This window comes from Macrobrachium rosenbergii, chromosome 39 (assembly GCF_040412425.1).
Source record: "Macrobrachium rosenbergii isolate ZJJX-2024 chromosome 39, ASM4041242v1, whole genome shotgun sequence".
Taxonomy (NCBI): Eukaryota; Metazoa; Arthropoda; class Malacostraca; order Decapoda; family Palaemonidae; genus Macrobrachium; species Macrobrachium rosenbergii.
In genome coordinates this window covers 8,684,265-8,697,115 of record NC_089779.1, presented here as the reverse complement: position 1 = coordinate 8,697,115, position 12,851 = coordinate 8,684,265, and the positions used below count along the sequence as shown (strand labels likewise).

The 12,851-nt window shown below is 38.0% G+C and overlaps 1 protein-coding gene across 2 annotated transcripts in view; it reads right to left on the bottom strand.

The window, feature by feature from the left end:
- The window catches only part of LOC136825713 (antifreeze protein Maxi-like), a 349,030-nt gene that overhangs the window by 215,736 nt on the left and 120,443 nt on the right, over positions 1-12,851 (bottom strand). Inside the window, exon 1 of one of the 2 annotated variants that reach the window (XM_067082482.1) lies at positions 4,477-4,620. The exons of the other annotated variant lie outside the window; for it this stretch is intronic. The gene's annotated coding sequence lies outside the window, so the exon portion shown is untranslated. Of the gene's footprint in view, positions 1-4,476; positions 4,621-12,851 lie in introns of those variants that run through there. 2 annotated transcript variants of the gene reach the window in all.

Here is a 12,851-nt window from a genome sequence, read left to right as displayed (position 1 = left end):
CATTCATAATCAGCGCTCAAAATGTTTAGTGATATTCTTCCGCCCAAGGTTACTTAACCTTAGTCAAATGCTGTCCCTAAGTTACTTTTGAGATGACAAGACTTCGGTTACTACCGTGGTGCACAGTAGGCATTACTTATGGTTCTTTGCAGCGTCCCTTCGACCCGGAGCTGCGACCCCTTTTATTCCTTTTACTGTGCCTCCATTCATATTCTCTTTCTTCCATCTTACTTTCCACCCTCTCTTAACAATGGTTTTATATCGCAACTGCTTTGAGGTTTTCCTCCTGTTAAACCTATAAAACGTTTCCATTCTCCGTTTCCCTTTCAGCGCTGAATGACCTCATAGGTACCAGTGTTTGGCCTTAGGCCTAAATTTTATGTTCCGTTTCATTCCACATAGGGGTAAAAGCTGTTGAACGAGAGGCAGCTTTTAAAAGCCAGTTTATGAAAATTAATGGAATTTCTATTTATGTTAGCATGGCTATTCGCTTAACTATAGCTTTTGAATTATTTATGGAGAATAACAGTTCGAAAACACCACCTAGGTCACGGCTACTCGCCTCCACCACACACGGGCAACAAAAGCGCTTTCCTCCTTCCTAACCAAGAAGTCCGGGAGGGAGGAGATCGAGATCATCTCAAATCTTGGGATCATGAGAAGGATTTCATAGATTTCCATAATGAATATGGAAAACTGTGCACAAAGCAATATAAGTTATGTAAGTTCGAATAACTGTTATGGATTTTCTTAACTTTGGGACATGTTGGCAAACGTTTACAGCAATGTAATATAACTTTTTTCGCTTCACTTTACAAAGGGAACTGAACTGAAGATAAGGTATACCTGACCTTAATTGATTATTTACACAGGAGAGAATCATGACTTCGAACTTACATTTAATTTAAGGTCTTTTTTTTTTTTTTTTTACCAAAAGTAAATTCTGTTCTCGAATAGTTCATAGCATGGATATTCAACCATGAATTTACAGAAATCTTTCTGTTTATATAAGATTGCCAACTTAGTAATCGGACAAGCCATAGTTGGGTATAATCTAATGCCTTAAAATGTCCCTCCAATATACAAAGCTTTAACTCTTCTGATGCTAACATTAGCCCTGTCTTTCACATTCTCCAGTCAAAACTCAGCAAAATATTAACTGTATAAATCTGAACCAGGTCATATGCTCGGTTAAGTCTATTATTACCTCAACATTATCCGTAGTTCACATATTCCACCGATTGGACAGGGTTTTGTTTATTCATGTCCAAGTGAAGTTTGTTTCGTCATCCAATAAGTCTATTAATTTATAAAACTTAGTGTTCTTCTATTTCACATTTGGGTTTTACATTTTCGTAATAACTGCTGAACGTTTTGATTCTTCACATAATACACTGTTGGCTTCGCATTCATACGAAAAGTTCGGGAATATTTCATTCTTCAACTGTCAAGCTACATTATGTTTAAGATTTGTGTACGAAGTGAAAAAGTAACTGGGGTGTGTCCATTATGACCTCTCGCTTATTGTTTTAAACTTGTTCCTGACTTTTCCAAAACCAAGTAAAAGAACAATACAGATTGGAATTTAAGCCCTAGATAACTTTTCTGCAAAAGTTAAAACTATCTGATAGAGCCCTTATAATTTCATAATCTAACAGGGATACCAATTTCTTCTATTATAAGTCTGGCTAAAAGTTTGGATTGAAAATCAAGGTTTAACTTTTCGGTCATTACTGCGAATATAAATTTAACCACTACCACTAGATCACTCTTGCTTCGGCCCAGTCCGCAACACAAGAGACTAATTAATCCAGCAGCCATTTCAGTGAAAGCTGGGAAGTAAATTTTTATTGTATAGTATATTTATGATCTTTGTTTATGAGGAATATCTTTCTAGTTTCAAATTCTTGTACTTTATGGTCAGTACAATAGCAAAAGTAGTTTATTATACAAGAGATAACGCCTACATAACCACTTTTGAAAAAAAAAAAAACTCGACGCACCCTTGTTGGATTACCACAACTATCAATGCAGTTCAGCCTACGGTATGATCATCACGCTCAATACATAAAAACATGAAGTATCTTTGAAAACTATGAATGCTTTCGTGGTAATTTTATAAAGCGCTTGAATTATCAAGATATCTAAAAATTACTCACTAATCAATCTACATGCCTGCCGGCACCTTTTCATTATTAATTCCTCGTTATCATGCCTGATAATATACTTGCAATGTTCATTCAAGGATCTTACCTAGGGACAGTGGCTGAATAACATATAATGTAAAATGATCTAGATTTTTTCACTACAGCACCCTCTGAAGCAAAGTGGGTGCAATAAGTTATGAAATAACTTCAGCATTATGTTAGTAAAACCAAGATCCTAACATCTTTAGTCTAGTTCAGAGTTCATTTTCATAACAAACTACACAAAGAATAAAGCCTTTCCTAAACATTTCTATTCAAGAGCTTGCCATATCATATGACATAGTGCTAATATCACCTATCGTAAAATTGCCACACAAAATTAAACCAAATTATTTTATTTGGTAAGAAGTTCCCATGGTTTATACAGTAGCCAAAAAAAACAAAGGTTACCATCCCTCTACCCCTGAAGGGGCATTAAGGTTTATGATAAACATGGAAATAAGTTCAAACTTGACAAGCTGCCCGAAAGTTCAGCATAGAAATTTATAGATATGCATAGTTAGGCCTAACATATCCTCTCCTATGTCTTTACATAATGAGTGAAACACAGGGATCCACTCTAACTTAACCTTACCTGGCTGGAGTGGTGGGCACCAACCTAACCTGACCTAGAGTACCATAAATTACTGATTAATTTTCGTAAGATATGCATAGTTGAGCCTAACACGTCCTCCTTTATGGGTGTGTAATAATGAGCAAAATACAGGAATACATCCTAACCTAACCTTACCTTACCTAGCTGAGGCGAGGGCCACCAACCTAACCTGACCTACAGCGTCGTACATCACAATTAACTTCAGCAAGTTGTGCATAGTTGACCTTAACATATCGTCCTCTGTCTCTTCACAATAATGAGAAAAACACAGGGATACATCCTAACCTAACCTTTTCTAACCTTACCTGACTGAGGTGGTGGGCACCAACCTAACCTGACCTAGAGTGCCCTAAATTACTGATAAAATACAGGGACCCGCCCTAACTTAACCTTCCTTAGCTTGACCTATCAAGCCTAGTGCTGTATCAGATGAACTCCATATTTTTATTTTTATTTTTAGGAAGAATAAATAAAAAAGATCCATATGCATGATATTCCAGCAGCACCACTGGCGCATTTTCAAGTTTCCATTTAATGAGAAGGATGTAGGCTACTTGTCTGTTCATACGAAGCTGATTCTAGTTTGGACTACAATAAGACAATGCTATACGTATATCAGGTGCGGCGTTGAGCCTGTTTCTATATTTCATTTTTAACCGAGTCAATGTGGAAAACCCTAGTTCACACAAATAAGGAGCAGCAGAAGGTAATAGCATAAAGTTAGACTTTATATTCTGAAGTGGAGATTCTCCTTTAACCTTAATCAAAGGGTTAATTTAATCCCTCAAAATTATTCCTCATTGTAAATAAACTAAATTGCAGCAGTTCATGAAAAACTGGTGCCAATTTGCAAGCAATTGTTGAAATTCTGTAGAGTTTTCTTTGGTCACCAGGTACCAACAATCACCAGGCAACAAGCACACCACAGTTTCATAAATTGCCAATGATGAGTAATGAGTGCATAAGACTATTGTTGTTACTGACTTATTTTTTGTGGATTTTCCCTTTTTGAGGGATTATTATTATAATGTCCTCATCTATCATTGGGTCATAAAATAAGAGGGGTAGTCACAAACAGGAAAAACACACAAAAAATAAGTCAGTAACAACAGTCTCAATCACTCATTACGGCAATTTATGAGTTTGAAAAGCTCTGGCCTAGGGCACCAGATCTTCAACTGTCCAAAGAGGCCAGGACCCTCCAACCCAACCTGACTTAGAGGGTTATAAGTCACTAAGTAGTATACAAGAATATAACCCAACCTAACCTAACCTAGACTAGGGCTCCAGGTTCTTCCAGCCCTGCCAGAGAGAAAGGGACCCTTCATTTCCCTGGACCCTTAATCTAACCTAACCTATAGCAAGACAAAAACAAATATAGCAGTTTAGACATGGATTCATCCTTTCAACATCATAAATTTATATATTACCTATGCCACAGCTTCAAATGGAAATGGGTATATTTATGGGGTTGGGGTATGATTTCAGCCTTTCCTACAAAAATTGTCAAAATCATTCGAAACATATAAAATCTATTCGAAAAAGGACATTTCCGTGCTGATTTCAAATAACATCTGGAAATGTTGCACTGAGCCTGTTTTGATCTATATTGTAACCTAAACTCTCAAGTCCTTTACTTATACTACAGTAGCTAAGCCACAAAAATTAACTTACTGATTTGCATTTGCACCATCATCTAAGTGATCATTGCATTTTTATGATGTTCACATTAAAAAAATATCGGTAATATTCATAGTCATAGCTCGAAACACTAACAGTCTAGTAAGAACTTAAGTTCCGTGGGTAAACAGCGTGAAACCAGATCCGACAAATTCAAGGACTCTAAAATTCTGAGCCAGTTACACCACGCCACCTATCGTACTAAACAGAGGGAAAGATGCGATCGGTTTAGTTATGGAAACATTTGAAAAGAAAAAAAGTTTGCTAATGTTATTGTTGTTACTGCAAAGATGATGGAAGGCAGCATATTAGAATAATCTACAACTTGAAAAGGGATAAATAAACGAGAGGTATAATTTCTGCTTCCCACAAATCTCTCTAAGTATACATTAGCGACGGATATCACACAGTAAAAAAAAGTTGTTGAAATTACCGAGGTAATAACAAAAACAAAATACAAAAATGCTGCAAGTAATTATTGGCTGCTAGTAATATGGTGGAAAAAATGCAGCCACACACACAAACGGCATCTGTTTTCTAGAATCAAATTTACTTACTGAAAAAATGAAAATTCACTAAAAGCATCGTAATCTAGACACATCAAAAACTTTCACTCTGCGTTTGCCAATTCTTGAAAAGTTCATTATTGGTAATAGGTATACGAGACTCGTTCTTCGCTTCATAGTGAGCTGGAAAATCTTGGCTTAGACACTAACAACACAAAGCCATTTTATGGCCTGGTGCCCTGTATGAATAACAACTAATCATTTTTATTTTGGGTTCCTTCAGATGAGCGAAAGAAATTAACATCAAATACTACTTTTCACAACCGTTGACTTTTTAGTTAAATACTCAAGACGTGTTGATCATTCGCATAAAGAAAATGTTATGAGTTTATCAGTTCCAGGACATGCGTCTTCAATGCTAAAATCGTCACAATTGTACAATGTTACCTAAATATTGGTAAAATGCAAACAGCATAACATGTATAAGTGTCGCCATATCATGGAAAGTGAAAGTTGTACTCAGTGTAATTTGGTACACTCTATCTTTCGTCATAATTATGGCATATACCATTAAACAAGGAGGAATGTGTTTTCAAACTAATTTTTTGTTCGGGGAAGGGGGTAGAAGGTGGTTGAGGTTGCAATAGTCATGGCTGCTCCATCTTCTCTTCGACGTATTAGCTAGCACGCGAGTTGATTGTTTTCTTTTAGTTTCTAAGAATCTTAGGAAAATGTTGCTTTATTGCAGTTTCGTGGTCAACATATCTATGTTGTCTGAGCTGTCCTCACTATGAAAGACTGCTAAAAAGAACACCTCATCAGAGTGAACAAAACCTCAAAGTTAAGTATACCTCAGTTTAACCAGACCACTGAGCTGATTAACAGCTCTCCTAGGGCTGCCCCGATGGATTCGACTTATTTTACGTGGCTAAGAACCAACTGGTTACCTAGCAACGGGACTTACAGCTTATTGTGGAATCCGAACCACATTATAACGAGAAATGAATTTCTATCACCAGAAGTAAATTTCTCTAATTCTTCATTGGCCGGTCGGAGAATCGAACGCGGGCCCAGCAGAGCCCTAGCCGAGAACGATACCAACCCCTCCAATGAGGGACTGAACACAACCTCAAATTAGGTATGGCTTAAGAAGCAAGTAATTTCTGATGTCTAATGTTACTTGGAATGTTTATGTAGTAATTTTGACGCAAAAGACATACACATCCGATAGTCTATTCCAACTGCCCCCTGTGGCTAATAATAATGGGTTACTATAAGGGAAAACCACAGTTTTATGCTGAATAGAGGTTGGGGAATAGGAGTTCCCTGGGAACCGTCCATTCTCACTGAGTCGAGCGACAAATAACAAAGGCAAGTGAGAAAAATCGCCTTTGTATGATTTACGGTACTCTAGGTCATATACAGTAGGGGGATTAATGGGAGAGGGGGAAGTGTAATGGGTTAGCCGAGCGTTTCTCACCGAAATTAATGTCGCTCGCCCCATTCACAGATAAAACTGTCAAAATGACTGTTGTACATTCGTAGTACAATACGTTTCGTCGAGGCATAAACTACACACCAAATCTGTCGTAAAAATATGAAACTTCGAAACGACACTCTGAACCGCCTTCCAATCCTAAACCCGTACACAGGCGAATACAGTGAAATTAATCTTACTATCAATAGTCACCCATTACGGAACAAATGGTTGGTATTATAGCTGCAAATAACGACACCATTACCAGCCTTGCAGTTAACGTTGACATAGGTAAGCGATGAAGCACTTTCGGGCGGTACCTTCCGAACGCACTAACTTACTCACTTGTTGCTTGTTGACCGACTTATCCAGGTTCCGCACCACTTCCAAAGCCCTCGCGGGACCTCCATCATCAACTTAATAGTCTATTCAACAGATGCATTTGCTCACACTGCATATTCCACATTCACCGTTTGATATTCCATATCATAGCGTCGATTAAACAAAAAAGTTTCAAGCTTCTTTATGAAAGACTTCAAATCCTCAGTCTGCCTCAGCTTAAGAGGAAGCTTGTCATGTAATCTACGAGCTGCGTATTTAAAGGGTCTGGAGCCACAGACTGGGGAAAAACGCGGTTCTACCCACTTGAAACATTCTGTAGCTAGTCTCGTACCAGGTCGATTTATTGGTCGCATAATCTGTAGTAGGTCCCTCAAATATCGAACCACGCCACTAACAAATGGATTGCGATAGTCACATCACAAAAACAAAACCCCTGCAGTAATTTTGACGAGGCAAGTGAAGTTAGACAGAGGGCACCAAGGCATTTCAATAAATACCATGAATTAATATAACGGAAACGGGAGAAGTAAACAGTAATTTACCATAAAAACAACTGCTTTGCCGAAGCCAAAGACTGAAATCCTACATCTACGTTTACTTTCTTTTAGGAGCAGTGTGAAATGCAACATTTTTTGAGAAATAATTATTCCGTATAAAAATATTTGTTTTGTCTCTAAATATATCGTATCGACATTATGACTTCGTGAAGTAAATCACCATAATTTTCCTTAAAATGGTTTAAGTTACGATTCGAAAATATGTCCACTGATCTTGGAGAGGTTAAGTCACTGATGCGATTAGCACTTGATTCCCACGCCAGTTTTCATTATTCGCCATACACCTATTTCGTTTTAAAGGAGATGGTATCACAAAGATACAGCATTAAGGATTCTCAGCAATAGTAAGGTACTTGGTTCGAGTCCATCCCTGCCACCCACAAGTCGACCTAGGTGTGAGTACGTGCCTGTATCAACTGGGGTTAGGAAAAGGGCATGGGACTAGCAACCTCATCCCTAGAGATAACATGAGAACCGTAAGGCTCTACCTTTCTAGAAGGAACAATGCTCAAGGTAATATATATATATATATATATATATATATATATATATATATATATATATATATATATACTGTATATATATGCCATTTCCTCTCAGAACAGGTAGAAGCAGAAAGTATTACTCTTCTGGTTTTTAGCGAGTACATTTTTATGGGGATGAGGTCGCCAACCACATGTCCCGCAATAGAGATATTTAAGGGGCACATATGCCGTTGATGTATGTCTGTTCCTGGTAACCACCCGTCCAAGACCAGACCCAGCGCTGCTTAACTTCAGTAATCAAACAGCCAGTGGTACATTTCAAAACTGACCCATCTCACTGAACTGGGAATGGCTCCAGAACACAACGGTCACTACCACCATTCCACATATATACAGTAGCTCCTGAATCGTGATTGAAATCTCCGTGCCAAAACTTTTATAACATTAGCTGTTTCATACACATACAAAGAAGGCTCATCAGCACAGTACTCTGATGCCTCCTAGATATTAACATCCCTCCTTTCTAGTACCTCTTTCACACTGTCTATGGAGTTTCAATACCTTTCTCTCATCCTCCTGCCTAACACTTCAGAATCACATGCTGTCGTCACCAACCACCATTCTCCGTTCATTCCATATGTTCATACCATCTCAAAACGTTCTGACTTCGTAACCGTTTTACAGCTTTTACTTCTTCCACTTCTTACCCTTAGTCTTCTTATTTCACAAATATTACACAAACAGTTCATCTCAACAGCTTTCAGCATTTTTTCTTTCATTCACATTTAACATTCACACTTCTCTTCCATAAACAAGAGTTGGCTCAACAATCCCTTACCCCTATTTTGCACACACCTTTTTACCTTTTTTGCTTCACGTTTCCCAGGCTCCCACCATCCATATTAGCACTCATAACTTCATTTTCCTGTTTTACATTTACTCTCACCAATTTGCAATTGCTTGCAGTTACTTTTGCATTCATCATCTTCCAGAAATTTTCAAACTTTTTTATAGTTTATGCAGTTTTTACTCACTATCTTTAATCAGCGCTTTATCTCTGCAAGCATCAGTCATTCCACATTCCATATACAGCTCAGTTTCTTACCCCACAACCTTGCACCGATATCCATCGAAGTTTCCCTGAATTTTGTCTTCATTCGAACACACCCTCGTCTGAAACCCATTTTTTCACCAAACCAGTCACTCTCCCACTTACATATTCGAACGCACGTTTCTCCCACTAGATCAAACTTTTCACACAACAGTTTCATACCAGACACTTGACCCACAAACCTGATCCACTCACTTTTATCCTTGTCTAAGCTCACTGCGGGCTTCTCTCCTCAGTCCTCTGTCATTTGTCTTCCTTTCTCAGACTTTTCTGGTCTTGTGTTTCCTACAACTTTGCTGTTTAGGTCGAATACTCAGAACTTTCTAGTTTGCATGCTTCATCCCCTCTCGGAAATGCTCTTACACTTACATTTTATTTTTGTGCGATCATTACTGTATCTCAGGACTCACTAGATATCCAAGGTTTTCTTATCCCAGTACTTTTTTTTTTTTCCAACAGACTATACACAGTTATTTTACCTCCTTGTGTATTTTGTCTAAAATCTCTCTTCTATGCTCATAAATATTCTCTCTCTCTCTCTCTCTCTCTCTGTATATATATACATACGTGTGTGTATGTATACATATGTATATATATATATATATATGTATACTGTATATCACTTGCATATATGTACGTATATGATCACTTGCAAAATTGTTCCGTGCATTAAGTCAGTTAACGACCTCATTTAAACAGGATGGTATCCGTTAGATACCATCCTGTTTAAGTTAGGTCCTGTTATCAAATATACATACATACATACATAACCTAGATGCTCCACATTTTAGTAAGATAACGGTGTTTCAACAAAGCACATTCAAGAGATTCCACGGCTTGGGAGAGGGTTCCGAGAGGAACCCAATTAAGACCTGCTTTGCAAGAACAAGCAAGATCTTAACTTTTGCGTTCCAAAGTTACAATGGAATTATAAGTTGCCCTGGAGATGCTTGGCGGTTTCGGAGAATGGAAATGAGCATTAGGACAGGGAAGAATAATAGTAATTGCTGTTGTTCGAACCGTTTTACTTGGTCACTCTGCAGAAAAATAAAGCTACATTATTATGATAATGAAACCTTCCTGGTGGTTTCGTCGACAATAGCAATGTAATAAATTGTTTCTTTTTTTTCTGCCTTAGTTTGTTTCGTTTCGTTGAATAATCTTTGATGTAGTTACATCTGAGACTATTAGAAGAAGCAGCAACGCTGAGAAAAGCAGATTTTGGTTTTTTGGACATTCGAGTATTTTTTGTAATGACGGTTTTACACTGCGACTAATAAATAAATAAATAAATAACACAAAGAAAATAAAGTTGAAATTAAATGAAATATAATGATAAGCAAGTTAAGCAATATGCCTCTGGCATTAGCAATTTAATTTTCGACCTCAGATCACTAAATAAGACTTTGAACTTGATCTTACTCTGTAAATCAGCTTTATTAGTGAAGCATGTACGCCAAATATTTAGTCTCTAATCTCGTGTATATAGTTCAAGAATTGCGGTCAAGACTCTAATTCCTATTTGACCTTTCACTTGTAAGTATGGCCTTGACCTTTCTGTAGATAAGATTAGAGAAGGAAGGATTGCGTTCATGTAATACTCTAACTTTCATCTACTGGATGAAGTCTCTTTCGTACAGTTTACAGGTTACATCCCGGGTCAAATTTATTTTGACCTTCAACTCTAAGTAGGGTCGTGGCCTCGAACTTCGATCCACACTATAAAATGTGGAATCCTCATCACCCATAGATGTTTATGTAAGAAGTCTAAAATTTCTATCCAAACGTATTGAAATTAAGGTGTTTAAAAAAAAAAAACGAAAGTTAGGCGGCGCGCGGACAGACTTACAGAGAGCCAAACAGACAGGTCAATTACCAGATCCCTCAAGCGATAAACTGGGGCCATAAAAAAAACTTGCGTAAGAGCATTTACCCGCTAGAATCAGCCAAACTCGGCTCTAAAGTCGGTAGGGCAATTACGAGCGATTATCAAGTGAGTCTATAGCGGCATCATCCTCACAGCACTGTGGGACACCATTCTGTGAAGATTTAACAAAACAAGCAAAGCATTCAGCGAGCTGCAGTTTACCTGAATAATGCAATTAGCCTCTTGAGTTCAGTACAGGATTTTCCTCTTTCATTACGCTGAGAATCTGACGATTTTGGAGAGGACGCCCCCTAGAGGGCCCTGCAGAACACGAAAGCTGAGGAAATAGTATAATGAGAGTTCAAGCGGAGAAGTAAAAATATTTGGAAAGGACAAATTTCGAGTCGAGGTCTTTCCAAGAATCGTCGATCAGATGAATACTGCACTGGCACGGAGCGTTTCAGCTGATCACGGCGCTGGCGCAGAATTTGCCTTCCTGTGTGATGCGAGGACAAGGACGAGGATGTCACGCAAACCTCGCTATAATTAGTCGTTTCGTCATCGTTCCTCCGACAGCGAGACCAGTTTCAGCGACGGAAAACTGGTAACAAAGGCTGTAGCACTAAATTAATCATGCACCAGATGCTCTTGCAACAAGGTTTGAAAGACGTCTTTGCTAATAATGAAATACCTCTGTGTCTCGTGGTATCAATTTTTAAAGGAGAGCGTAGCTGTGCAAAGATTAAACTGAAAAAGAATGAGGCTACGGCAGAAATGAAAGAGAAACTTCTACACATGATCATTCTTGTCATTGTATTAATCAGAATGTCATTTTAACTTCTTAATTTCCTCCGCACTTAGTATACGCTAGTCACTAGGCAACCTGAGATCCAAATGAAGAAAGAAATGAAGAAATTCTGACGCCAGGGGGAGATTCGAATCCGCATCCGGAATATCGAAATGAGGTAACTTTATCCACCTGACCACGAAGAAAAGTATTAATCTATATCCTCTCTGTGGAATTCAGATACAATCGATCTACTAGAGGTGGAACATACCTTCCTTCACCAATCTACGAACATAAAAAAATAGTAAACTATCTGAAAACTTGGGACGGGACCGACAAAGGGAAAGCAGGAAATGTCAGGCCTGTTGCAAAAATGTTGTATGATTGCAGTTTGCGATGAAGTTAGGTCAGGTTCCATTATACTAGTCCTCGATTTTTGTTGATCATTTATTCTCAAAAATTTATTCAAGTGCAATGTTATTAAACGTATACAAGTATATAAACATTCACAAATATGAATATATATAGACATATATATGTATGTATGTATACATATATATATATATATATATATATATATATATATATATATATATATATATATATATATATATATATATTTATACAAACATATGAATGTACGCATGAACCGTGTTGGATGAACCTACATCCCTTGTCAAAGATTTAAGCGTTTCATTACTTTCCATTAGGTTAATCAAAATTTTCCCCCCTCCCGTGAAGGCTTCAGCATTTCGCCCGGTGGACGCAGCTTTTCCGAAAATAAAAAATAAGAAATCCAACACGTGTAGCCATAAAGTCCCTTTGCCATTCACATTGCTCTTTGAACATCGCGTCATTCGGATTAACACCCATGCATTTCACACACACACACACACACACACACAGAGAGAGAGAGTTCGGACCGGTATTTTGGTTTTATTGTAAAAGAGGCTCCTACTTACACTAATTGCTCTCGGAATTTCTTTAGAGAGAGAGAGAGAGAGAGAGAGAGGCGGGTCGGGGGTGGGGGGATATTCTGTCGATATATTTGTCTAACAATGAAAAATATGTCTTTGAATTATTAATGGCTCCCAGATTTTCGTCAGAGAGAGAGAGAGAGAGAGAGAGAGAGAGAGAGAGAGAGAGAGAGAGAGAGAGAGAGCGAGCCTCCTCCACACTTCGTTAGAGACAGCAAGGGTAAAACAGATGATGGCTTTAGGTATTATCGTTCCACTGA